Source organism: Aythya ferina (genome assembly GCF_964211825.1).
Source record: "Aythya ferina genome assembly, chromosome: 23".
NCBI lineage: Eukaryota > Metazoa > Chordata > Aves > Anseriformes > Anatidae > Aythya > Aythya ferina.
Window position 1 is genome coordinate 1,328,820 of NC_140321.1, and position 27,868 is coordinate 1,356,687.

Here is a 27,868-nt window from a genome sequence, read left to right on the forward strand (position 1 = left end):
AATTGGATCAATTCAGGAAGCAGAGCAAAATTGCTTTCTTTCTTCCTGTTCCTTGTCCCAGCAAATGCCATGCCAAGTGGCAGCTGGTGTAACTCAGCGGAGTGGTAGAAGGTCAGCAATGTCCCAGTATGGCTTTAGGGAACTGTGGGGTGCTGCCCCAGCTTGTACCACCTCAACTGGAGCTGTAGGGCCTAGGAGCTGGTGTAATTTGCTAATCAAGAAGATCTTCCCTCCATAGCCACTATGCATTGACAGTGTGGAGGGTGAGATCTCTCCCTCGTCCTTAAAAATGCCTGCAGTATTTGTGCTCTCTTGGGAAAGAAGAGGGTAGGAGGAAGCTTTTTTCTTATTCCAGATCATTTTGAAACACTTTCTGACTGCAATAGCTTTCTACTGTCTCAAGCAGGAGAATTAATAGTGAAACTGCAGTAAAGAAATTTCAGGAATTTTGCACTCTAGGTAGAATGAAATATATGGCTCAGAGTAAAAAAAAAAAAAAAAAAAAAATATGTAGGGGAAAAGTGGGAACAAAATCGTCAAGCTATGAAGCTGGAGAACCACCCTTGTAATTTTAAAGGCTTGAGTCCCTGATCAGTGCACAGTGTTATCTGACTTCAGTGCTGCAAGTGCTCTGCTGACTATGTGGCACTTGTCACAGGGCTGGCTCCAGTGGGGATACTTACATTGTAGATACCCAGCCTTAGGTGGATGACTGTCCTCATTTTGTCCAAGGCAGAGCAGACCAAGTGAGTTTACCTTCACTTACCATTGACCGTGCTCCCTGTTAAAAGAAATGGCATGGAATGAGACTGATCTGGAGCATGTAAGTAAATTTCCCATTCTTCCGGGAAAAGAATGCTCTCAAGCAGCAGGGATATTATCTTGAAAAGATAAGATTAGAGAGGCACCTGAGGGATGCTTCCTCCAGGGTAGAAGAGGATCTCTGTAGCTCCAGCAAAGGAGGTGAGGAGTGTTATAAATGATGTCTCAACTCAATCTGAAAACAAATACATCTAAAAAGTATAAAAGACAAGTAAACAGCGCTGGGTGTGCGGGGAGTCTACGCTCCACCAACACGCACACACAAACATCAAACATTCTAAATATACAGAACATTGCTTTACATACTAAGCACAAGTATGCCTATACATACGTATAATCAGGAAAGGTAACAAACAATCCTTTAAGTTCCATGACTTAGTCTCCATTTTCCATTCCTTTTCTTGATTACTAACAAGTCTCCATTTTTCATTCCTTTTGAACAATATGTCTCGCTTTAAGTTGTCAAGCAACTTGGTCTTTGGGCCTTATGTATCCCGTTCTTCCCAGATTGAAGAAAAGCATATCCATCTCCTTTTCAAGGCCAATAGGCCTGGGTCAAAAGGCACGTGCAGGTCAGCAGGGGGTGTAACAGCAAAAGCCTTTGATGGCTGTAGCAACAGAGGGGCAATGGCGTAGCAGTCAGATCAGTAAAGGAGCCTGCAGCTCCCTCACTATCTGGCAAACCACACATTTGTGATTGTGGCTCCACATGGCTCTTTAAGGCCTCAGAGATTGCTCGCCAGGTGCCAAGCAATCCCACTGCAACCTTGTCGTTTTTAATTGCAGAGTCCCACACCTTGATCTCAGTTTGGTCCCATATTTCAGGCTCATAATCTGTCCGATTGTTATTAAGGAGAATAAGCCGTAAGGTTACCAGGACAGTCTTTGTTCCTAAGGACGCATGATTCCCCATAATGCGCAACTGCTTACCGGTGAGAGGCAGTTGTGTGCAAAGGTCCGCTTCTCGCAGCTTGAGCTTCTCTCCAGCTCCAGTGCACCTATTTCCAGTGACTTTCTGTACAAGCTTCTCTGAGCGATTTGCTGAGTCTGGCTGAACCTATCTTCATGAGGCAATCAATGTGCCTACTCCCGTCCTGGTCGCCGTTCTGCTAGCCTGTTCCTCTTCACTCCTTTTTCCTGCTCCATTATTGATCATAGCTTTTTTTTTTTTTTTTTTTTTTTCTCTCTCTTTTTCTTAAGGGCAGGCTCCCCTCTTATACCCTTCTCTCCACAGCAGTTCTTTTCAAAACAACTTTTCATTGGTCAAACAACTTTGAATGTAACAACAACAGCAAACACCCAGAAATATCCATGCCTTAACAGCTGGAGAACAAGAGAACCATCTGGAGAACAAGAAACCGGAGACTGCATGGAGTCTCCTGAATCACCCTTCTTTGTTCCCTCTAAACTCTTTTATATTCCTGATGGCCTCATCATTAAGAGTCTAATGTTATCTCAACCATGGGGCTTTCCAACCCCCATGGCCACATTCCCAAATCTCCCCCTTCTTTATTAATATCAACCATTTTCTCCACATGAATTACCACTCCATATATAACAGGAGGACAAAACAAAACTGCTCACTCCTCCTGATGAAGTTTTGTCAAGATTGCAGTGACATCAGCTGAGCCACCAAGTCCCACGGTGTGTCCCAGCCAGAATTACTGGGCTTACCTCTGCCTAGCAATAATAGGGCTGCTGTCACACCAAAGACCTGTCCTTCTGTATAACAGCTCAGAGCACCTCGAAGGTGGCTAATGTATTTGTTTAGCAGACAGTTCTGTCTCAATAGTCTGTGCCATGTTAGTGCTGAGTGACAGCTATTTCTGTGTGGGAGAAGAGCTGTGAGGAAGTAGGCCTTTAGGAGCTGCTAGGGGCACTTGGCACCAATCGCTTTGTCATCCAGGGACTCCTTTGTGCTCTCCTGCTCAGTCAGAGCTCAGGTACTGATGATTGGGACTTCGGAGCAACAGCTGAACCTCACAGGAGACTAGAAGGTAGTAAGAAGGATGAGAGGTGGGGCCAAGGATGCTTCTGGAGGACTCTTCCTATCATAGAAGTTACTATGGTTTGTCAAGCAGCTGAGTTTTCAGGGTCAGATCAGGATTTTGGATTAGCAGCCACAGCACAAACCTACCAGAGCCTTAATTCTCTCCTAGTAGGAAAACTGGCCTTCTCTTTGCACTGTTCCTCCAGCAGCTGTCTCCACCTCACTTTGCTGTGTATTGCTGTGGGAAATGAAGTGCCTTTGAAAGTGGAGATGAAGAGCTCAGGTTATTTTGTAGTCTCTGTGTCATGTAGAATGGTTGAGCTGCCTTAAAAACATAACCTGGGTAATAGCCCAAACCATGATTTATGACAGCTTTGTCAGTATGAGGTTGGTTTGAATGACATTACACAGTGTTGAATGTGCTATCTGTACAGAATTTATTCAACTAAAATGTTGCAGCATCTGTAGGACTATGTATTTATCTCATAAAACACCCAGAAAAGAACCATCATAACTCACAAAACTCATGGTTTTTAGCAATGGAAGGAAAGGCTTTACAACAGGAAAGGGACAAAGAATATGACTTAGAAACAATTGTAGAAATATGTCTCTTTAAAGGAGTTGACAGTAATATGGGTTTGATTATTTCTGAAGGAGCTTAACTGACCTTTATATCCAGATTCCATTAAAAATGGATAATTTTCCATTTAAAAACATATTCATCCCCACCCCCTCACCCCCTGCCCTCCCCACACCCATCCAGTGAATAGGAAATGAAACTAGATGACTTTGTATCCTTAAAAAATGTATTATCCAGATTATCTTTGGGGAGATTTAAAGAAAGAAACCAATCTCTGAGGCAGTGAAATTTCAAAGCCTACTAACTTTACTGGAATGCTTTAAAATAAAGAGCCAATTTAACTCTTCTGATATAGCAGTGTTGTTTGGTCCTTGCTTCACTTCAGGTGCTTCTGAAAGGCACTGGAAGATAATAATCACGTTCCCTTCTAGACACGTATATCAGACTCTCTTCAGCAACATAATTTTAGATTACAAACATAAAAGTTGAGGAGGAATTTCATCTCTATTCTCTCACTTGAGCTGTTTGCAGTGAAGGTCTCCCTCAGGTGACGTCTTACCCATGATTATGTTTGCAGATTCTTCCCCAACCCTGTGTCTTTTGGGCCCTACTTTGGGCCAAAGAACTTTAAATGCCAACTGGTTGTAAACCAATATAGGAGGAAGGATTTATCTGCAGGGCCAAGTAAAGAAAACCATCTCTTTCTAATCTGGAATCCTTCGGGGTTACTAGTGTTGTATATGGAGTGGTAATTCGTGTTGAGAAAATGGTTGATATTAATATAGAAGCTCTGACTGAGCAGGAGAGCACAAAGGAGTCCCTGGATGACAAAGCGATTGGTGCCAAGTGCCCCTAGCAGCTCCTAAAGGCCTACTTCCTCACAGCTCTTCTCCCACACGGAAATAGCTGTCACTCAGCACTAACATGGCACAGACTATTGAGACAGAACTGTCTGCTAAACAAATACGTTAGCCACCTTCGAGGTGCTCTGAGCTGTTATACAGAAGGACAGGTCTTTGGTGTGACAGCAGCCCTATTATTGCTAGGCAGAGGTAAGCCCAGTAATTCTGGCTGGGACACACCGTGGGACTTGGTGGCTCAGCTGATGTCACTGCAATCTTGACAAAACTTCATCAGGAGGAGTGAGCAGTTTTGTTTTGTCCTCCTGTTATATATGGAGTGGTAATTCGTGTGGAGAAAATGGTTGATATTAATAAAGAAGGGGGAGATTTGGGAATGTGGCCATGGGGGTTGGAAAGCCCCATGGTTGAGATAACATTAGACTCTTAATGATGAGGCCATCAGGAATATAAAAGAGTTTAGAGGGAACAAAGAAGGGTGATTCAGGAGACTCCATGCAGTCTCCGGTTTCTTGTTCTCCAGATGGTTCTCTTGTTCTCCAGCTGTTAAGGCATGGATATTTCTGGGTGTTTGCTGTTGTTGTTACATTCAAAGTTGTTTGACCAATGAAAAGTTGTTTTGAAAAGAACTGCTGTGGAGAGAAGGGTATAAGAGGGGAGCCTGCCCTTAAGAAAAAGAGAGAGAAAAAAAAAAAAAAAAAAAAAAAGCTATGATCAATAATGGAGCAGGAAAAAGGAGTGAAGAGGAACAGGCTAGCAGAACGGCGACCAGGACGGGAGTAGGCACATTGATTGCCTCATGAAGATAGGTTCAGCCAGACTCAGCAAATCGCTCAGAGAAGCTTGTACAGAAAGTCACTGGAAATAGGTGCACTGGAGCTGGAGAGAAGCTCAAGCTGCGAGAAGCGGACCTTTGCACACAACTGCCTCTCACCGGTAAGCAGTTGCGCATTATGGGGAATCATGCGTCCTTAGGAACAAAGACTGTCCTGGTAACCTTACGGCTTATTCTCCTTAATAACAATCGGACAGATTATGAGCCTGAAATATGGGACCAAACTGAGATCAAGGTGTGGGACTCTGCAATTAAAAACGACAAGGTTGCAGTGGGATTGCTTGGCACCTGGCGAGCAATCTCTGAGGCCTTAAAGAGCCATGTGGAGCCACAATCACAAATGTGTGGTTTGCCAGATAGTGAGGGAGCTGCAGGCTCCTTTACTGATCTGACTGCTACGCCATTGCCCCTCTGTTGCTACAGCCATCAAAGGCTTTTGCTGTTACACCCCCTGCTGACCTGCACGTGCCTTTTGACCCAGGCCTATTGGCCTTGAAAAGGAGATGGATATGCTTTTCTTCAATCTGGGAAGAACGGGATACATAAGGCCCAAAGACCAAGTTGCTTGACAACTTAAAGCGAGACATATTGTTCAAAAGGAATGAAAAATGGAGACTTGTTAGTAATCAAGAAAAGGAATGGAAAATGGAGACTAAGTCATGGAACTTAAAGGATTGTTTGTTACCTTTCCTGATTATACGTATGTATAGGCATACTTGTGCTTAGTATGTAAAGCAATGTTCTGTATATTTAGAATGTTTGATGTTTGTGTGTGCGTGTTGGTGGAGCGTAGACTCCCCGCACACCCAGCGCTGTTTACTTGCCTTTTATACTTTTAGAAATATTTGTTTTATAAATATTACAAAATTCAGATTGAGTTGAGACCTCATTTATAACACTTCCCCAGTTCTAACCTTACACACGTGACAGCCATCTTTGACCTTACCATGCTCCTGTGGATAATAATTAGGGAACTTTACCAGGTCAGACCCTTGTGCCAGAGAGCACAGGGAGAAATCACATCCTCTGGAAAATGTGGAGGGAATAGCACTACAGGCTAGTCTACACTCAGTTAAAAATACGGGTTCTTCTTAGGTCATGGTCGAAGTGGAAATAAAATCAGTTGTAGGGAATCTGGGAGGAGGCTTTGAATGAGAATCCTCATGGCTTTTATGGGAGCATATGATATAAAGTTTGAAAGTAATGACCTTGGTGTTTCATATTCTGGGGTTCTGGATGGATTTTTGCTTGGAGAAACACCTGTCTGCTGTTCCAGAACAGTGAGATAATTTTTCAGTGATTTACCATTCACCTGAAATGACAAAGAGTTTAGTTCAGGTCCTTTTTCTTCCCAGAACAGAGCAACAACTTGAATTAGGGCTTCAATGTCCCAGTCCTATGCTCTATTCATGGAGCTACCAGAACAGCCTTGAGGAAAAAATTGTCACATGTCATAGGTGATATTGTATAAACTCACTTTAGGATAGAATAAATCTTGTGGTTAAAAATTAGTGAGAACAAAATAGATGCCATCTTGTTATCTGTCAACCTTCTGTTATGTTGAAGCATAGAATCATAGAATATCCTGAGTTGGAAGGGACCCTTAAGGATCATCAAGTCCAACCCTTGACACCGCACTGTTCTACCCAATAGTTCAGACCATGTGACTAAGTGCACAGTCCAATCTCTTCTTAAATTCAGACAGGCTCGGTGCAGTGACCACTTCCCTGGGGAGCCTGTTCCAGTGTGCAACCACGCTCTCTGTGAAGAACCCCCTCCTGATGTCAAGCCTAAATTTCCCCTGCCTCAGCTTAACCCCGTTCCCGCGGGTCCTGTCACTGGTGTTAATGGAGAAAAGGTCTCCTGCCTCTCGACACCCCCTTACGAGGAAGTTGTAGACTGTGATGAGGTCTCCCCTCAGCCTCCTCTTCTCCAGGCTGAACAGGCCCAGTGACCTCAGCCGTTCTTCGTACGTCTTCCCCTCCAGGCCTTTCACCATCTTGTTAACTGAAACATCCCGTTATCTGCTGACCCTCAGTTAGGCTGAAACTTGAGATAACTTGATCCAACTCAGCATTTCTGCAGCTTGGGAAACAACTGAGTCAGCCAACCTGGCATTCTTTTAAGCAAAAGGTGAAAAGTGCATCATGAAGAAGACCACTGCCCACGTCCCAAAGACCCTGGCCCACAATTCTCGGAAGGCTTTGCACAAGCGCAAGGACTGATAAGCTAATTAGCATACGAAGTGAGAGTAGGCGGGTTTAGGTAATGAATATGTATAGGCATTAATAGAATATTCATTGTTTTGCTGTATAAATATGAGATAGTTTGTTACTTCGAACATGCACGATAGGTGGAGAGATCCCCCGTGCATCCAGCACTGCAATAAAGAATATACAACTTAAGGAAATTTCGGCTTTGATCTTTGAATCATAGGTCTGCTCTGCTCAGAGTTCCTCCTTCCCATTCTTAGAATTTCAGAATTATGGTAGTTTCTTCACTGTGCCTACTTTTACAATTTATAAGCAAGCACTGTACCCTGCAGTCAGAGAATCAAGGTTCAGTTCCAGTTGGAATTTTACTCACACAAAGAATTTAATGAGTAATCCCAAGTCATGAAAAAAACTCAGAGCACAGCTGAGGTGCAAATCAAGCAGAACCTGTAAAAAAAAAAAAGCTTTTAACTGGCAAGTTGTATAAAGAGAAGACAAATCTTAACTTTGGGACTAATGCTTTAAGTTTATTTTGATCTTGTTACAGCCTTAGATCTATCTTGCATAGTCTGAGAGTGCAGATACAAAATGTCTCACTACAAGCTGTAGCTTGAGGCCATTGTTTGCATTTGTTTGCCTTTGTTTCTGGTATTTTGCAAATAGCTCATTAGCTAAAGCCAAGTGCTTCCCAGATGTGGGTAGAAGCTTCTAGTTTGAGACACAATCTGGCTTGCATATCACACTATTTTCCCCCTGAGCACAGGTTGCTCCAGTCACCCGTTAAGGGCTTTCTTTCCCAAAGAATGAGAGAGCAGCTGCTATGAAGCAATGATAGATGCCTTATGCATCTCAAAATATCTTTTTATTTACATGGAACAGTATCAGCACTTTCTCCACACTCTTGCAGGTGTCTCCTCCCTAATGCTGGCATGTCTCTCAGTTTCAGGGCATTCTTTGACCCCTCCCAGCCTTGGACACCTGGAAATGGGGCTGAAGATCCATCCCTCTGTGCCATGCCTCCAAGCCATTCCGCAGTTGAGCTCTGAGGGCTGTTCAGAGGCAGTACCTCTAGTGCCCCCCTGCCCCTCTGACAGGCCAGCAACAAACAGATTGACCATGGAAGATGGTTGTGCTGCTCCTTTTCCTGAATGGGAAAACTGGTGAACTGGAAGAACTCTATGCAAACAGTTGTCCATGTGCTTGGATGCATCTTTGGTACTCTGCCTTGTTATTCATGTTAAACAGCATGAATAACGTGTTCCTCTCCCTTCATCTTTCATGAGTACCTTTGCTTTACTGACTGACTAATCTGTCTCAATTGAGGCATTTTCTTCCCAGTGCAGCTACTTTCTAAACTGCTTCTTTAATGTTAAAACTCCCCATAAGGGTAAAATCATTCTTTGAGGTTTCCAGCATCCCACTTAAGCTCTATGTCATTAGGGCAATTTGCATCACCAGCGTTGCTTTACACAAATAGCAGCTACTTTGTCTTTAAAATCCATTGCAGCATTGGCTGCCACCCAATGCTAGAGCAATTGAATTACAATTAATAGCATCTCCAGCATAAGGCTTAGAACATCATGATTAATGCTAATACTTTATTTTCAAAGTTTCCTCTCCCTTATGGAGAATGGACTGAGCTGACTCTTTTTCTTCTCTCTTTAATGGATTAATCCAGATCTTTTAGGTTGATAGATATGTCCAGCTCCTTTCTGAAAAACTTGTCTTCACCAGGGCAGTTAGAAAATCTGAATGAAAAAAAAGAAATGTGGTAAGGCCGAGACTGCTTAAACTAAGCTGACCAGTATGATTTCATGTGGCCTTGATCCTTTTGCTTCTCTCTGTGTGAATTAGCAAAGGATGGGATTCATTTTAGGGACTGTTTAGAGCGTATGCCCAAACAAAGGGGTTGTTCTGAGTTACCTGGAAGTCACTGAATTCAAGAAATGGAGAAGAGAATGTGGTCTGTTTGTCTAAATGTAAGGGTCATTTTTAGAAAGAGATGAAATGCACTCCACCATGTGTCTTGCATTCATTCAGATGATCCCCGTCCCCAAGTATGAATAAGGAGTATTGGTCCTTCACGTGTCTGCTTCTGGGTTTCCTTTTAGAAGAGGTGGGCTCAGCCCCCAAAAAGAGGACACTCAATCATACACTTACCATATGTAAGAATCAAGAGGAATACATGTATGTGGTGTCTAAGCTCACTGCAGCCAAAGAAAACGCAGTGCTTGATGGTGGTGCCCTGCCAGTGCCCTTTAAGACCAAGACATGCATGAGGCTGCCAGTGGGGCCCCAAGGCTTCAGGGAGGCCAATGTTGGAAGCCAGAGGGGATCCCGATCATTTCCCACGGCAGGATGCTCAGTTTCAGCAATTCAGCCAACCCCCTAGCTCACTTGCAGGCAGCTGTGTTCAAGTGATTCAATCTTAAACTGAAAGACACCCCAACTGCCCTTTGTTTTGTGCTTCATGCAGGGCCTGATGCCATGGAGTTGTGCTCTTTCAGGGACATGTAGGTGGTGCTGCAATACAAGAGAACATTAATAGCAAGCAACCTTGACTGCCTCCCCGGTAGCTGTTGGGGTGCCGTGTACATTAGTATTTCACTTGCTGTATTGTGGTTCCTGCTTGATGTCACTGCAGTCCTGATTAGCAAGGCTAGAGAATTCCATCATATCCAGCAGAATTTCCTTTAGGCCATTTCAGCTTTGCATCACAGGAGAGAAAGTGACACATCAGACATAGCACAGCTTTGCACAAGGTAGCAATGGAAGAGGATGCAAAATAGCTCCTGGTGATAGTCCTCTCACCATGAAATGACACTGAAAGCCAGCCCTCCACCTCTGCTGCAGAGCTCAGCTTTGTCTGTGAAGTGGGGAGGTGAGGAGCTGGATTCTGGCCCTCGCCAAAGCAAGGGGAATGTCAGATTGTCATAGAATCATAGAATCAGAATATCCCAAGTTGGAAGGGACCCATAAGGAGCATCAAGTCCAACTCCTGGCACCGCACAGGTCTGCCCAAAGATTTAGACCATGTGACTAAGTGCTAAGTCCAATCACTTCTTAAACTCTGACTGGCTTGGTGCCATAACTATGTCCCTGGGGAGCCTGTTCCAGTGTGTGATCACCCTCTTGGTGAAGAACCTCTTCACCAAGATTCTCTTGGCACCTCTGTCCCTACGCAGAGAGTGTGGTGATAAGGCAGGGTATCCTTCCCATGTAGATGCTCTGCATGGTTTGCAAAAGATTCAGAAAATGCTATAGTCACCGAGGAGAGAGGGGATCATGGAGAGGAGGGCAGGGGAATGAAGGCCATCCTTCTGCCTTCTTGCAGCTTGATTTATATTGCTGCTTTCTGGCAAATTGGCTCTTTGTGAATGGAGTGAATCTTGAATTTGAGGATATCTGTGTGTTCTTTGGGTTTTGCTCCCTGCCTCTTCTTTCTATGTTACACGTTGGTAATGTTTTTTTGTTGTTGGTGGTGGTATGGTTTATTTACTGAAAATGTTTATTCAATATCAAAAAACAAACAGCTTCGGGGCCCTGAAACCACTTTTTAGGCAAGAAATGACTTCTCATTTTCAGACAAAACCTTTGCTTGGGAGAATTGGTGTTTTGTGAACATTTTTTAGCATAAAAAACCCTGATTGTGTGAAAAGAAAAAAAAAAAAAAGATGGATGAACCTTGACCATTCTCACTGGTGACATCAAGCTTGTTGTGCCTCACCTCCTTCTTTGGCTACTTTTTTTTTCTTCAGGATCTTGAGAAAGCACCATTTATTTTTCTTACAGCTTAAGTGAAAATGTGACAGAAGCACAGTTCAAGCGGACATCCTTTCTTCTGTTTATCAAACACTGAAATATAAATCTTTTTCTAAGTCTCTTCAAAAGCTTTTAGCAACATCATATTCGGAAAAACTGTTCATTCCTACCTAGACTTCCTCACTTCTAGCTCTCAGAATGAAGTGGAACACTATTGCCATCTTATAGATAAAGAAACTGAGAACTGGGGAAATGAAGCCAAAGTCTATCATAGACTTGAGTTGTCTCCAAGCCCCAGACCCTGCCATGCCCTAGCTCCTACTTGCCCATGAATGTGACGTGGAGGTCATCTAGGAAGCTGCCAGCTCTGGTGCTACACATGAATTCTTGTTTTATAACCCCATCAATTCCCAGGTCATAGGCCAGAGATAGGATGCTGCTTTCAGCAGACAGCTAAAAATCGTGTCCTTAATATGCAGACGAGAAAAGAAGAATTCAATAAGCATGATGGCATCAGGATTGGACTTGGAAAAGAAGGCACACGGCAGCCTCTGCTCCCTGCCCTGCCCATGACACACGGACGGACACACGCAGCGTCAGTGAACAGTCAGCATCACACCCTCCTGACAGCCACAGGGCATCTCTACAGGCTGCTCTCCCCATCCATAGCAGCCTGCCTCAACGAGTCTTTGAAGAGGGGTTATATGGTTTATCTTGTTTCCTCTTTCTCTTTTCTTCTGCCTGTGCCAAGGCACTTGTGCCAGTGAAGCCACATTAGAAAGAAGTTAGAGGTAGAGGGGGGAGGTGTGCCTGAGGCACAACATTGGTGCCATTGTCCAAGGCTGAACAGAGAGTTGCTGGTCTGATAAAGGATATTAGCTCTCCTTGGGAGCCTTGCTTTGAAAACAGAATGGCAGATGTGACAAACCAACCTAGCCTGAAGGTCAGCTTTAACCTCAAATCGCTATTCCTTTCTCCCAAGAACTTTTTCCTCTGCTTGGAGTAACAAAGTGATAGCTTTAGGGCACAGAACACACACACATACTTCTCCTTAGTGTTCTGCTGCCATCCCCAAGTGACCAAAAAACCAAAGGTTTCCCCCAAATCCCTCTGCTTCCACCACACTAGGATCTTGACTTGTGAAGTCTCAGTCCTGAGCATGAGGCTCAAAAACATGGGCTGGGCCTTAAGTGCAAAAAGGGTCTCAGTCCGTATACTCAGATTGTTTTTGTGAGCTTCCTGTGACAGCAATGCAGGTTGTCTGGCTGCCTGGGTTACAGCTGCAAGCATGGGCAGAGCCACAGCTGGGGACACTGTCGGGAGCATGTGGTGCTCAGGGTGTCCGCCCACTCCCAGCAGCAAACTCCACTGTTCTGCAGTGAAGTTCAGCTCCAAGAGACAGCCAAGCCAGGCAGGCTGCCCTCCAGCATTGTGACAGCATGCCCAGAGGTGTCTGCTAGGCCCCTGGCAAAGGAGATGGACCCATCAGGGAACACACTGAGCTGACAGCCACTCCTATGCTCCCTCCTTATCAGCAATATCAACGTAATCTTGGCCTCAAGCAGCTAAGGACCATCGCAAGCTTTCTTGTCTACTGTTCAAACTGCAAGGGATGTTGCTATATATTGAGAAGAAAAATACCACTTAGCAAAAGGACGTTTTCTGGCAGATACAACTTTTCCCTCCAGCTACAGGAAAAATGTCACATGATAAATGGTAATCATGCTGTTTAATACACTGCTGAGAGATGTTGGGAGTGATGACCAAAGGCTAGAGCATTTGCAGAGTAGCTTGTGTTTCCTTTAGGCCTGTGCTGAAAGAGGCTGTGAGAGCATCTTGCAGGATTAATCCTTCTGGGGGGCTGTCCAGCTGGAGCTTCATGTGGAAATCTGCTAGGACTGCGGAGGTCTGGATCTCACAACTGATGTCCTGCTGCCCCTGTGCTGGCTTTGCATTCAGCCTGGAGAAGGGAGGATAAAGCTAAGAAGCTAAGAAGATTTAGCCTGATTCAGGAGAATGTGGTATTTTATGCCTGCAGCATTGGTAAGAGTGATTAGGTTGGGTCATTAGCAAGTCCCAGATTGTTTGATTACCCTAATCAGACTGTGCAAAGGAAACAAACCAGGAGGAAATTGGTCCACAGGGGCTCTGAGATTCTTCTAGTGATGTTTCTGGTTTTATTATTTGTGTGTTGTGCTTAGTGGAAGGTTTAAAAGCAGCCAAATGGGAAACATTGGTTTCAGCAGCAGGACTGAATCCAGCTGTATTTAATCACAGAATCACAGAATTTCTAGGTTGGAAGAGACCTCAAGATCATCGAGTCTAACCTCTGACCTAACACTAACAGTCCCCACTAAACCATATCCCTAAGCTCTACATCTAAACGTCTTTTGAAGACTTCCAGGGATGGTGACTCCACCACTTCCCTGGGCAGCCCATTCCAATGCCTAACAACCCTTTCGGTAAAGAAGTTCTTCCTAAAATCCAACCTAAAACTCCCCTGGTGCAACTTAAGCCCATTCCCCCTCGTTCTGTCACCAGGCACGTGGGAGAATAGACCAACCCCCACCTCTCTACAGCCTCCATTAAGGTATCTGTAGAGAGCAATAAGGTCGCCCCTGAGCCTTCTTTTCTCCAGGCTGAACAAGCCCAGCTCCCTCAGCCGCTCCTTGTAGGACTTGTTCTCCAGGCCCCTCACCAGCTTCGTCGTCCTTCTCTGGACCCGCTCAAGCACCTCGATGTCCTTCTTGTAGCAAGGGGCCCAGAACTGAACACAGTACTCGAGGTGCGGCCTCACCAGAGTCGAGTACAGGGGGACGATCACCTCCCTAGCCCTGCTGGCCACACTGTTTCTTATGCAAGCCAGGATGCTGTTGGCCTTCTTGGCCACCTGAGCACACTCATACATGTATCCATAGTATAAAATTTGGTAATGTTGAGCTAATGGGAAATAGGGGGAGATGGAAGGAAAAGGTGCTCGGTGCTGTGAATGTCACCCCCAAGGGGCCATTACACCTTCCTTGTCTCTCTATAGAGTTTAACATTTTCTAGCTCTGTGATGGTCTAGATCCAGCGTAGCTCCAATCCAGCACTTGTCCAGAAGTTTCCTGAGTGGTTAGAGCCAATGTAAGCGATGCATTTTAGATGGCAGTTATCAGATATCAGGAATAAAACAAAACAAATGAACAAGCAAACAAACAAACAAAAAAAGACTTTCAAACAGGACGAACCATTGGAAATGAAAACAATCACATTCTGTGGCATTGTCTAAAACAACAAGCATTGGATCTTCCCACTCTAGAAACAGGAAATGAACAAAGTTCATTTTGTTTTGGACAGTATCATCATGTGGATTGTTCAGTGTTAACATAAGAACAATTGAGGCTTTTATTTTGCTGAGCTACAATGAGCCCTATTATCCTTTTGTAAAGGAACTGAATTTAATCACAGCTGACAGACCTGCTGGATATAATGGGTCCCAATATCCCATTACATTTTCAATTTACAAGTATTACCTTTCCCTGGAAAAGTTCCCCGCACTTCTGCCCATTGAATTAAATGGCTATTATGAAAACAGAGCAGGACATTTTAGTGATCTGGATGCTTGATTTTACCCTAGGAGGCAATTAGTGCTAATAAGTCCTGTAGCCAATGCCTGTCTCAGATTTGTCTCAAAAGTGAAGCATATAAAAGGCCTCAAGTGGAGAATTGGGACAGAAGTTTCATGTGCCAATTCCCCTTCCACCAAAAGCATCAGTAATGAAAGACAGAAGAGCTGTCTGTGTGCAGAACTCAGAGTCCAATTCCGTAACTTTTAATCTAACTTGCCTGCAGTTACTTCCAAGTGAGGAGGAAGCATTCAGAAGCAATGCTGGTGTCACCTGCACCTTGCAACACAAATGCCATCCAAAACATACTTGGGAGCTAATGATGTTAACGTGATAAATAACTAAAGCAGAAGGGAAAAGGCAGGCATTTAAAGGCTCAAAAAAAAAAAAAAAAAAAAAAAAAAAAAGTAGGGGAAACACATTATAGACCAGATTTAAATGGAGATGAAGACTTGATCCTGTAATCTATATTGATCGAGGCATTTCCAATATACTCATCACCAGCAGAGAAAGGCAGAGCAAGTGTCATTAATCACACGTGGCTCTGCCTAAGGGCTTAGTCAATCCCCTCCTCCCTAGGCACGGTATTCATATGCAGAAAGACACAGAGCTTGTGAAACATTTTAGAGACCAAGTACATGTTTTACAGGCAAGATCACAAGCCCTTTGATTTTAGGCACTAGGATTTAACAGCTGAGGCCTTCCCAGCCTGGTGCTTAGCACAGAGGTACAGTAGGGGACATGAAAAGAGCGAGTGCAGGGAGCTGCAACGAGGATGGATGCTGCCAGGAAAGGGGTGAAGGAGGAGGGTGGTGATGAGCAGGGGGAACACAGAGAAGGAGCTGGAGCTAGACCCAGGCCGTGGTGCTTAAAATGAGAGCTCGTGCCCAGCACTTGTACACACGTCTCCATACTTGCTTTATTAAACACTAAAGATGTTTACCCAGAAACAGCTACTGAGCTCCTGAGAAGTCGATACCTGACAACAGGGTCTGAAATTAGAGAATCCATCTCTGCCATCTTAAAGCTAATTTTACTTCCATGAGAAATGACAGCCTTATGAGGCATGTGATAGCTGTGAGCAGCTCACAGGAAGGGTTCTGCTTGGAAACAATGTCCACTGCACTACATTTAACAGATGATAATATTTGGTATTTTTAATTACTATGGACATCTGTTCCAGAGGCATATTCATCACCTGCAGTTTTTATAATCTTTGTAGCTTCTAAATGCAATATCACACCAGGAACATAAGCAATAAAGACCTTATTTTCACGCAAATATGGCTAGCAAGAAGAATAGCAATCAGGAGGAAGAGAACTGGAAGGAATAGGTGAATATTTTTCAGTGTAATTTTGCCCAAAGCTCCCTGCAGGACCTTGGTTGCTATTTAACACTGGGAAAAGTAAGAAATAAAATAAAGATGGTAGATGTGCCCGTAGTTTCATACCCAGCTATACAACTGCAGGAACTGAAGCACAGAGTTGTAAAATGTTGGGTCCAGAGAAGCTTGTTTACTGTTCCACATCAGGTCTGCTAATATGGCAAAATAGCAACAGAGCAGGTGCACGAGGACTAAAAGTCAGGTTATGCTAGAGGCTCCTGCACTATCTTCTTGTTCTGTGGGATTCTGTCTTTCCTAGGTCATTTTCCAAAGACTATTTTTGAGTGTGTTTATTGGTTTTTGTAATGACTCCTTTAGAGAGCATGCCTAGAGATCAGTTTTTAATATGCTCTTAAATTCCTCAAGATTTTGCTTTGCAAGTATTACAAATGAAATCAGCTTTCAATTTACATAGGGGAGGTGAGAGGCAAGAGCAGGCGGTTGGGCTGGCAGCATAGCAGGGCTTCCCCACCTAATATGAAAGAAGAGTACTGACTGCAGTCCAAGAAAAGTGGCCATACACGGATGCAGGGGGCATGGAGCCACCCCTGCTCCTTGCACACAAACTCTGCTTACTCTCCTCTTCCCAGGAAAGGTTCCTGTGAAGTGTTCTCAGTATCCTGCAAATTGCTGCAGAAAGCAGGTTATAGGTTCATCTATACTGATGTTGCATATATATATGAAAGGCAGCACAGATGGTATTTTCATGCTACTTAACACAAGTCATCTCCCTCCTTCCCTTTCTGAAAAGTGTAGCTGAGTTCTCCTGGAAGCAAGAGAAAGCAAAGGAATGAAAATAAATCAAGAGCTTTGGAGAAAGCTCACAGCTTGCTCCAGTCATCACTCCAGTTACCAGCCTTATGGTGCATGGGATGGGCAAGTTCGTCTCAGTTCTGCTTCTGGACTCGCTGGAAATCACAGAATCACAGAGTATCCCAAGTTGGAAGGGACCCACATGGATCATCAAGTCCAACCAAGTCCAACTCTAGGCATGGGGTTATGTGAGGAGCCCCCAAAGCCCAGCACCTTCTGATGAAGATGACCTTAAAACATTGACCTTAGGACATGAGGAATTCTCCCGTGAATGCAGCTTGATTCTCTCACCCAAACAGGTACTTCCATACTCACAGAGGTTGCTGACACAGACTGACAACCGCACTATCCTGTATTTACAAGTATTACCAGGCTGTTTATTAATCTCAGACTTTGCTACCAGTATTTCTATAAAATCTGCTTGTGTATGCCTAGAATTTATTTATTTGTTGTCTTCCGCTCTGTGTATGAGCAAAGTGATTTCTTTGAAGGCTGTATAGATTTTCTCTTGTGCTTTTATTTATTTATTTATTTATTTTTCTGTCTGTACTGAACTTGAAGGCTTTGGGAGGGAGGGAGAGAGATTTCTTAGATTTAAACAAAAAATTCCTGGGGATATTTATGTACTGATAAATATGTACTGAAAGACAGACATACCCATAGGTTTTCAGCTGTAGATGAAAAAAAAATCATCTACAAACAAAAGCAGCATAGGAGAGGCAAGTAGGAGAGTTGGTATAGAGAGAAAACAGAGCATCTTGCTGTGATTTTGCTGCTGACTTTTAGAAAAACTGTTTTCCAGGTTTATTCAGTCATTCCCTCCTAAAAAAGATTATGATATCTTTTCCTCAGGAAGACTTTCCTGCAAGCTTCTGTTGGTGCTTGAGCTGTTTTCTGTGATGGCATGATTTCAGGCAAAGGTGTCTCTGTCTGAGGCTCAGCTGGCTTTAAACTGATGGCTTGTGTCTGTGGTTGCTTTGTCATTGCAAACACATTTGGGAGCTGGGTACTTAAATTCAAAACCCAGTCTAATCTGTGCTAGGCTGAGGAAGAAAACATTGACTCTGTTGCAATTGATGGTCTCTCATGTGACCAGGGAGGCATTTGTGGCACGGATAATGAAGTAAATGGGGGTTTTGCGCTTGCTTTGCAGGGCTAGGCTGGCTTGGATGCTTTTCGCCCCCACCTCGGTATGTGCTCTCTCCTTGCTTGTCTCAAGCACAGATTGTTTGTTTGGGTCTGTCAGCCTCTGAGACACACCCCCCCACACTCCTTCACATCATCTCTCATTCCCTGCAGATGTCAGTGCCCTCTGGAGATCTGTCCACAATGCCACATCACCCATCCATCAGCTTTCCAGCCACAGGTGGTTTTGCTGCCTCCCATGCTGCTCCTTATGCTGCATAGGAACTCTGCAGTACCACAAGAGCCTCCCCAAAACCTTCCTCTCCTGAAATCCTTCTCCTGGCATCTGTGAAATGACTCGACAGCAGTTACTGATCAGCAGAGAGCAGTTGCTGCCCTGCTTCACAGTTCTGCTGTGGTGCATGCTTGCTGTTCTCCCCTCGCCATAGCCAGCTGTTTGTCTTGGTGCAAAGCCCCATCCTTTCATCCTTGTTCTGTGTTTTGTACCACACCTGGCATAGGTCTTGATCATATAAATAACTAAGAGCTATAACTACAGCTCCTAGCTACAAGCTGGTTTTTTTCTGGCTCTGTGGAAGCTTGGAGTCCCACTGCTTTGGGCTTCACTCTTTTTGAGAATAGACTGTCTGTGGCGTGCTGGTCCAATGCCTGCTCAGGTATTGATTACAAGGCTCTTCTCTATTGGATTTCTCTCCAGGCAAACAAACAAATTAGATACTCTATCAAAATCACAGAGCCCAACAGCAGATAGAGTATATCTGGGCAAAGGTCTTTCTCTGTTGTTTTGTAGCAAGAAAACAAAACTGTGAATCTTTTGTGCTTCTTTAACAAACAAAAGTCCTGGATTCGTTTTGTATGTAGTAGTCTGTGGTTTCATTTTGTGGTTTTGTCCTTTTGTGGTTGCTAAAACTTGTCTACATTAGTCAGAGAAGTGACACAGGTATTAAGGAAAACTCTCCAGTTTGGGAAACAGAGTCATGGAGGGTAGAGGAAGATGCTTTCTTTCCTCCAATTACCTGTAAAGTGAACTGAAATGGCTAGAGCAGTCGCAGCCTCCCAGTTCTACTGACTGATGCAAGACCAAAGTCTAGGTTGATCTGGAAGAGAAACTTCAACACAAATCCTACTGTAACGAAGAGAGGGAGATCCTGTGATCCTTTGCCAACCTCATGCTGTAAAGCCCTCAAACTGTAATTCCCTTATGCCCACAGCTTGTCTTTCATCACAATGAAGTTCATTTTTTTTCGCCACTTGTGAGGACATTTCAACAGAAAGCAGAATTTTCTGTGCAGCAGTTTTCTGATGAAATGTTTCCACTGAAATCCAGGTTGAAAATGTTCCTTTCTAGCCCAGGCAAAGGTATAGGTTTCAAATGACTAAAACTGAACCTCTGCAGTTTTACCCTCTGCTGCATTTTTTCCATTGTCAGCTGTCAAAAAAATACATTTCTGTCCACTGGAATGTCAAAAAATCCCTATTTCTGAAGAGAAAAAACACATAAAATGACATTTTACAGACGGAGTTCAGTGGCACCCCTGTGAGTTCTCATTGACCATTCAACGGTTTCCTTCTCAGCATGGTAAAGCCACCAAACTCCCTCAAGGGAAAAAGGCTCCTTCCTGCTGCTTTTTTGACTTTTATAGGCAGCCTGGCAATGATTTTAATGTTCCCAAAAGGAAAGATGCAGCAGCAGGCTAAGCCAGTAAAGCATTTTCTCCTGTTCCAGGCAGTGTTGAAGGAAACTCCTCTGGGTTGCTTACTGTTCAGGGCCAGGGGCACTAAGAGCTTCCTGCAGCTGAAGCAGAGCAGTGACTTTACAGAAACAAGAGTAACTTCGAGGCTTTGCAGGGGCAAGCACTGCTGCCCCTGAAAGATCTGCACAAAGCTTCTGTCCTGCTGGTGATGAAGGGCCTTGGGACTGCTGAGCACAGCAGCCTGCTCAGGGTGAAACATCACCAACCAAGTGTGTCAGACAGGTGGGACAAATCCCCCTGCTTGAGGAAGCAGAGGGGACTGGGAGCTTGGAATACATCGGGAAGAGAAGTGGTGTGTAAGTGATGAGGACAAATCCTAATACAACAGTATTTCTGTCTCCTGACATCTAATTATTGCAGAGCTTTGGAGCCAACCTTTGCTGTGATAGTGACATTGTTTAATGAATCTCCATTTGTTTTCTCATTGTAAATATTTAAAGTACCTTCTATTCTCTATATGGCTTTTTGCCATCATATAGGGACTGCTCTCAGAGATCAGGTTGAATTCTCTCTTCTTTGAGGGGAGAAATAATTGCCTATGTGGAAGACTTGTGGAAGAATGGGCTGACTGAAAGGGAAAAAAGGAAACAACAGATACTGTTTAGGAAGACATTGTTAGGCAAAATGCCTCCACTGTTGAAGGCTCCAGGCAACATGGGCAAGGACAATTTCAGGTTGTGGCTGCTTGTCTTGTTCCTAGTGCCAATGTCAATTGAGCAAAAACCTGGAAGCCCTGGAAATACTTCTCTCATGCGTGGTGTTTTTTCCCCAGTCTTTCAGCTGCCTATTCAGGATACATGCATGCATGCCTGTATGTGGGCTGCAGAGAGGAAACTGCAGTTTCTAAGGGGCCTTGTTCTCTCCTAGGGCTTGGAAAATGTCCCACCTGTCCCATGCCCACCCCACGGATTGGAAAGACTCTTGTTCTCCAGACGGTGCTTGACATATTCCTCTGGAAAGGCTGCGTCTCCGTAGCAATGCTCTTTGGAAAAAGGAAACATGCTTTGTAAAAATGATGTCTCCCAGGCAATGCTGTTTGGAGGAGAGAAGCCTGTGCCTTGCTTGGAACAAAGAAGCCCAGAGCATGAGAACAGGAAAGCAGAGCTGATCATGGGTACTCAGAAAACATCTCTGTGACTCTGACTGTCCCAAGAATGATGCACTATCCACTGTTCAGTCCTGCATATGCCATGGCCTGTGGGAAGCATCCAGGAGGAAAACCCTGACCTGAAGATAGTTTAAAAAAAAAAGCTCATACACAGACGAAACACATACATACCAGTGTGAAACATGTACACGCACATGGTAAGATGAGGAATTAGAGGAAGTGGAGCCCAGTTCCTGGGACACATGCTTTCCCCAGAAGCAAGAATCAAAAATCTCAATTTCTTTATCACTAACTAAGGAATGAAGAATTCGAACCAGTCAAAACAATGGGTCTTCAAGCTGTTAGTTTCCATTTGACCTTTAAAAACATTTGTAATGTAAACCAAGTTACATTTCTAAGGTAGAAGTTATTCCAAACAAAAAATACCATTTTTGTTGAAGATGACAAAATGGGCTTTCAACAGTATTTCAAAAATTGTTTTTCCTCCAGCAGGAGATTCATCAAATTGAGCCTTTCTCACTGATGTTTTTGGCTTCAAGAAATTGGCATTGTCTGAGGAAGAGAAATTTTACTAGCGAGAAAGCCAGACCAGAAGTTTTACAAACAACCTTGCGTGGCTGATCTGTTAGGTGGAATAATAGAAAGGGCAGCTGACCAAAGAGGATGGTGGTGCAGTCTTTGCTATGAATCCTTCATCCATCTGGGCAGGAAGCACTGGGTTAATGCCATTTATATTGTTACCTCTTATCATTAGGTCACTAAATTCTCTTAATGGTATGGTGCACCCCATGCATCTCCCCATGCTGATGTAGAGTCCCAGGGGCACCGATGTGCCTCTGTCTGTGCGCTAGAGCACATTTTCTTCTCACTCTCCCAGGCTCCATCTGTTGACATTAATGCATTACTGACACATTTCCTCCTAAATTTCACTGACTGTTGCTTTATCCATTAATCAGTATTTTTTTTTTAGTAAAATGTGCATGAGCAGCATCCTAATTTATACTCTGAGACAATGCTCATCTCTCCATCTACTAGTCTGCCCTCTTAGCTTTCCACATACATGTACCCTTGGAGCCCTTGGCTTTTCCCATTCTGCTTGGTGTCTGCCCCTCAGACTGCTGGACATGCTGGTATGCAGGCCCTGAAGGAGGCCAAGGTGTTCAGAGCCTCTCCACTGAGGCTACAGGAAACACCCCAAACGGAGGAGAGACTGACCTCCAGCAGGGCTTTGGTGGATTCTGAATGTTTGGCCAGGTCTGCGTGCTGAGCCAAGGGAATGTCTGCCTGAATTCCCCTTCTAGAGGTGTGCAGAGAAGACACACACCTCTCCGCTCACTGCTGTCTTTCTTCCTGTTAGCAGCCCTCCAGACCCTGCATCCTTTTCCCCTCTCTTCTCTGAATCCTCTGCATTTCTCCAGTCCTCTTCTATAGGCAAAGACTGATAAATCCAGCAGAGTGATGCTGCCCAGCTAGCTACCAGCACAAGAGTTTACATGCCCATTTATTGGGCTGAATTTTTTAAATTTTGAAGGATTTCTGTATTGCTGGCTACATCTCTCGAATCTGCCTTTTATCACTCTTCAGTCTTCATCAGACCAGCTCTCCTGTTTGCACTGGCTTGTTAGAGTCTCTCTATGCTTCTGCCTGCATTTTAGCACACTCAAGAGATTTATTTCTTTTCCTTCTAACAGTGTGTTTAAACTCACCACCTCAGGTTTCTGATTACTCCCATATATTTGCACGAGCTGCTGTTTTTTTTTTGTTTTTTTTTTGTTTTTTTTTTGTAGGTCTCTGAGCAGAGCATGGGTTTCTGGTACAAAGTGCAGGGCAAGCAAGCTCACTGCAGGAGAAATTAGTGTTATATCCAAATTCCCTTCTCATAGCAAAGATGTGGACAGAAGTGTTTCTCTGTATACCCAGGACCAATCTGGCTGAAGCAGGAGAGCAGGACTGCAGGCCACCAGCAGAGCGGGCCTAGGCGGGGAGATGAGGCAGTGTCAAGATCCACTGGGACCTAGACAGGCTGGAGAATTAGGCAGGGAGAAATTGAATGAAATATAACAAGGGCAAGTGTAGAGTCCTGCATCTGGGCAAGACCAGCTCCAGGTACCGGTATCAGTTGGGGACTGCCCTGCTAGAGAGCAGCAAAGGACCTGGGGTTCCTAGTGGACAGCTGGATGACGATGAGCAAACACAGTGCCCTTGGGGCCAAGAAGGCCAATGGCATCCTAAGGTGTATCAGAAGGGCTGTGGTTAGTAGGCCAAGAGAGGTTCTCCTCCCCCTCTACTCTGCCCTGGTGAGACCTCATCTGGAATATTGCATCCAGTTCTGGGCCCCTCAGTTCAAGGACAAGGAACTGCTTAAGACAGTCCAGCGCAGAGCCACAAGGATGATTAAGGGAGTGAAGCATCTCTGTTAAGAGGAGAGGCTGAGGGAGATGGGTCTCTTTAGCTTGGAGAAGAGGAGGCTGAGGGGTGACTTTATTAATGTTTATAATACGTAAATGGGGAGTGTCAGGAGGATGGAGCCAGGCTCTTCACAGTGACACCCAGTGATAGGACAAGGGGCAATGGGTGCAAGATGGAACATAGGAGGATCCAGTTAAACATGAAATGAAATTTTTTCATGGTGAGGGCGACAGAACACTGGAACAGGCTGCCCAGGGGGACTGTGGAGTCTCCTTCTCTGGAGGCATTCAAAACCCACCTGGACACGTTCCTGTGTGACCTGATCTGTGACCTGATCATTCCTCTGCTCCAACAGGGGAATTGGACTAGAAGATCTTTCCAGGTCCCTTCCAGTCCCTACCATTCTGTGATTCTGTGATTTGTGGGCTGCAAAGAAGGAGCTTTAGGTACAGGCCTGAAAAATCTGTCTCAAGGCTGACAAATGGGATGACAGCCCTCTCAGGCTTTTGCTTTATTGCTGCTATTAGTTATTTTCGAAAAAGCATTGTAATCTGCCATTTCTCTCATGCATTATTCAATATGCTTCTTCATTTCCCATCCCATACACATGTATTCACACCCCCAAATAGGCCTAAGTCTATATATATACATACGCATGGACAAATAAATGGTCCTCTAGAATGATTTCAGGAGAAGGTTGGGTCAGCAAGCCCCAGTGGTGTACATAGCCCTCTGAAAATAACATATATATATTATATCCCTCTGTTTCCCCTGTGCTTTGCCAGTGTGCAGGTCCATATAGAGGTATGGTTTTACTCTGATGTTGCCACAGTTGTGGACCAGAGGGAACATGAGATCAGAGCAATGATCTGACTGCTTTAGGCACTGCCCCAAGAGTGGGCAGCAGTAATTTGGAGCAAGGGTGAGGACCTACACCTTACAAGCCAACCTTGGATCAGCAGTACAACACAGTTGACCTGTTGGCCATTTTCTCACATCCTCTTTCCAGGGCTGTGTAGCTCACTTTCTGCTTCTTCCTTTGGCTTCTGGAGTGGGATAGAGGTGCACATGGATGTCAGGTTACATGGCTGGAAAGCTCTGTCTAGAGAGCAGCACAAGAGCTTCTGACATACAGAGGCCAGTCTGATGAGAAGTTACATCCTCTCCTAGTCCTCATGAGTGGATGCTGTGGTGCTTGAGAACCAGGCTGATTTCAGCCACCCCTGCAACACAGGCAGACAACATGTGAGGGCAATGTGACCAAGGACCCAACCCTCTGCCCCACCAGGCACTGTCCCACGCTGTCCTGCAGGAACTAGAACCCTTCATCAAAAATAAATAGATGGAAGGCACTGGCAGACAGTGGTACAAGGCAAAGCCCCCCCCCCCCCTTCCTCCTCCTGGCACGGTGGTGCGTGACTGATGCTCTGCTGTTCTGCTGCTGCTGTCGGGTCTCCCAGGGGAAAAAGGGTTCTTGTTCACTGTGTGATTCCAGAGGGTTGTTTCTGCTGAAAGCAAAAGCAAGTAGATTGGAGATGAGCTGACAGCAATGACAGCTGAGCTGAAGAGCGAGAGTGAGATTGAACATCTCTGGAAATGGGAACTGCTAGAGGAATAATCAGAGCTGAGGATAAAAGCTTGGAAGTACCTGAGAGGCAAGGAAAGATCAGACTCAACCTTAAAAAGTGGTGTTTTTCCACAACGACACTCTGCTGTGGCACAAAGTCACCTGGGAGGGAGCATGTGCAGGAACACAGTGTCAGGATGGGCTCTGAGGGGCTGGTACCAGCCTGGTACCTGGCCGGGGCCAGGGGCTGGTTCCATGCTGCGGCCTCATTAGCCAGACGTCGTTGCACCTTCTGCAGGCATCCAGCTGGGCACCTGTGGAGAATGTTTTTGGAGAAAGCTGGCCAAAACCAGTCACAGAACAAAGCCAAGCTCTTGAAAGCACTGCAGGCACTGAGAATGCTTGATCACCATATGGCTGAAGGAACAAACTAGACTTCAGAAAATACCCCGGGAAGAAGAACAGACCTCTGCCAGCACGAAAGCTCCACAAGTATGTGGAAGACCACTGGCAGTCATTGAAACAGTTCCTCTCTCACTACATGCCAACAAAAAAACAGGTAGGGAGCAGCCTTGTTTCTTGCTCCAAAGAACTTCACATGCTTAGAGGTTTCCTGCTCAGACAGGCAGGGAAAATGGAACTACAGAGTTGTGTTGAAAGACTTTAATGCCTACTGCACTCCGTGGTAAAACAAGACATTTCAGAGTCCTGCACTAGGACATTTCTCAGAAGAGTTTGTTCCTTCTATCTGTCTTTCCTTGCCAACAATTACAAGTTTCCCATTCAGGCTAGAAATCATTAGTACTGGTGATTTAAGGGAGATGTCATCACGATCCCTTCCGATGGCTGAAAAATGACTCGGGTAGCATTTGGAGAAAGGATGAAGAATCCATCAGGGGAACTTAGTCTCATCGTCTTTTCATTTGCTTTCATGAGCCCAGCTGTGCTTGGCAGAGAGAGATACATACAACAGAACAGGGATGCAGAGTAAATGGCAGTCTGGCTAAATAATTGTCCTTGTTCATAATTCACTGGCTCTTGCCAGCTCACTAGGAGAAGAGAAAGAGCCATGGTGAGTCCCGGTGAGCTAGCCCCAGCTGCAGGGATCACCTTTGCAACTCACCATAGGCTGTTGCAGTGTGTTTTTCATCCCACTGAGAGACAGAGGTGTTGGTGAAAAGCTAGCAAGTTTCCCAAATGACACAAGTGCCAAACCAGGCTCATTTCCATCCAGACTTGGCCTTTTGCAACACCTTTGTGAAGCCCCAGACACCAGGTTGCAGGGCATCATTTAGCCCAGACCTTGCAGAGGGTTCTGCTGGGAGCTTTCTCACTTGGATCACCCTCCTGCACAGGGTTAATCACCTCCCAGAAGCATTTAGTCTTGAGATATGCCTGTCTCCTCCCTTTCTGCAGCAACTGAATCCCATCAGTGGTCCTCCACCAAGAAGCAACAGATGAGATAATTGGTCTTGACCCCATTATGGATCTTTACCCTCAGCTGGGGAGACATGGGCTGAAACTGCAGTTCTGCATAATGCTGAGTGAGTTCAGCTGTTGCCAAAGGATGAGGAGTGTTTTGTAGCTGACAAGGGCTTCTTCTGTCTCTGAGGAAGTGATGAAGTATCTTGCACGTGACAGGCTGTTCAGCTGGTGAGCACAGAGACAGCATCATGTAGGCTTCTCCTGGTAGGACCCTACCAATTTCCAGGCTCTGTCATTGTTGTTCCTCACTGCTCTCCTCCCACCTCGTCCCAACCTGGTATGCAATCTAATGGTCCCCAGCCTGAGCTCCCAGTTTAGTCCCACCTTCCAGCCCCAAGCTTTTCCTCTTCCCCGCTTTTCTTGGTTTTCTAAAAGGTTTTCCTGGGGTCAGCAGAAATAGACAACTATTTCCAGTCCATCTCAAATTCCACGGGTATTGTTTTGGCACATAAATTATCTGTCTTCAGAATTTGCCCTAACTGAAGTTGATATGTGCGTAAACTGAAGTATTTCAGTCAAAATCAGTAGCGTCACATGTGATTTATCAGAAAACCTAATTCTGCTCGCCTAGCCTGAACAGGACTGAATATCAACAGCATCACCTCCCAAAGGAAGAGGCAGAGGGATCCTTAGCTCCCTGACTCCTCCTGGCTCCAAAATGTTTTCTCCTCCTCTCTGAATCAAAAGATGCCAGCACCTGCCAGTGCCTCTTCTGTGCAGAAGAGCTTGTTGTTGAGGCACACAAGGAGTCAAGGGGAGCAGGAACATGAAGGCATGCCCAAGACTGCCAAGTGGCCTCCAGCCTGTTGCTTGTCAGAAGAAAACTATTAAATGCCATTAGCCAGGAATTATTTTCTAAAAGGCTCTCCGGAGATCAAGAAGCTTTGTAGCTCCAGCCTGTTACACACTCCTGAGAGCTGTGCCTCAGTTTCCTAGGACATTAAGTGGGTAAGAAAAGCTGAATGCAGACAGGCACTAGGGGGTAATTAGGCTTGCAGGAGAGATCTGAAGATCGAACTGACCGCATAAATTACTTATGCAAGTTAACATTTTCAGCACAGTGAGAAAAGTGATTTGTAAATACTGTGGTGAATCCTGGGCTATGTTTTTCTTAACTACTTTTGCATTTTTTTTTTAATTCAGTTTTGCAGAAGCACTGGCTGCAGTGGATGCTTTTTCTAGTTGGTGGTTTTTGCAGGATGTGACCTATAGCCTGTGAGACAAGCTTCATTTAATCACAAAATGAGATTTGTTTTAGCTGGAAATAAAATTAGGTTGAAAATCTTTTGAGATCCCCATCGAAAACAAGAATAAAATTATTGAATTGGAGGTAAGGTTGAATGCAAAATGCAATAACCTAGTCAAAAAGTGTTTGGGGAGAATACTGCAAGAATGAATTGAGCTAACATGTAATACTCCAGAAAATTCAGAGTTTGGTTAGATTTACACGAAAGCTAAGAATCTGAAAGTATGGGAATAAAATTTAAGAACTCCAACCTTTCCTGCCCTTGCAAATCTGACAGTCTCTAGAC

The 27,868-nt window shown here is 44.7% G+C and overlaps 1 protein-coding gene and 1 long non-coding RNA gene across 6 annotated transcripts in view; one reads left to right on the forward strand and one right to left on the reverse strand.

Moving 5' to 3' along the window:
- ASIC2 (acid sensing ion channel subunit 2) overlaps window positions 1–27,868 on the forward strand; it is a 577,174-nt gene that overhangs the window by 319,078 nt on the left and 230,228 nt on the right. The window lies entirely within an intron of this gene.
- On the reverse strand, window positions 24,678–26,641 carry LOC311422768. The gene is made up of 3 exons (XR_014685499.1): window positions 25,975–26,641; window positions 24,933–25,900; window positions 24,678–24,792 (listed from the first exon to the last, which is right to left on the reverse strand). It is a non-coding gene; the product is annotated as an uncharacterized lncRNA (long non-coding RNA).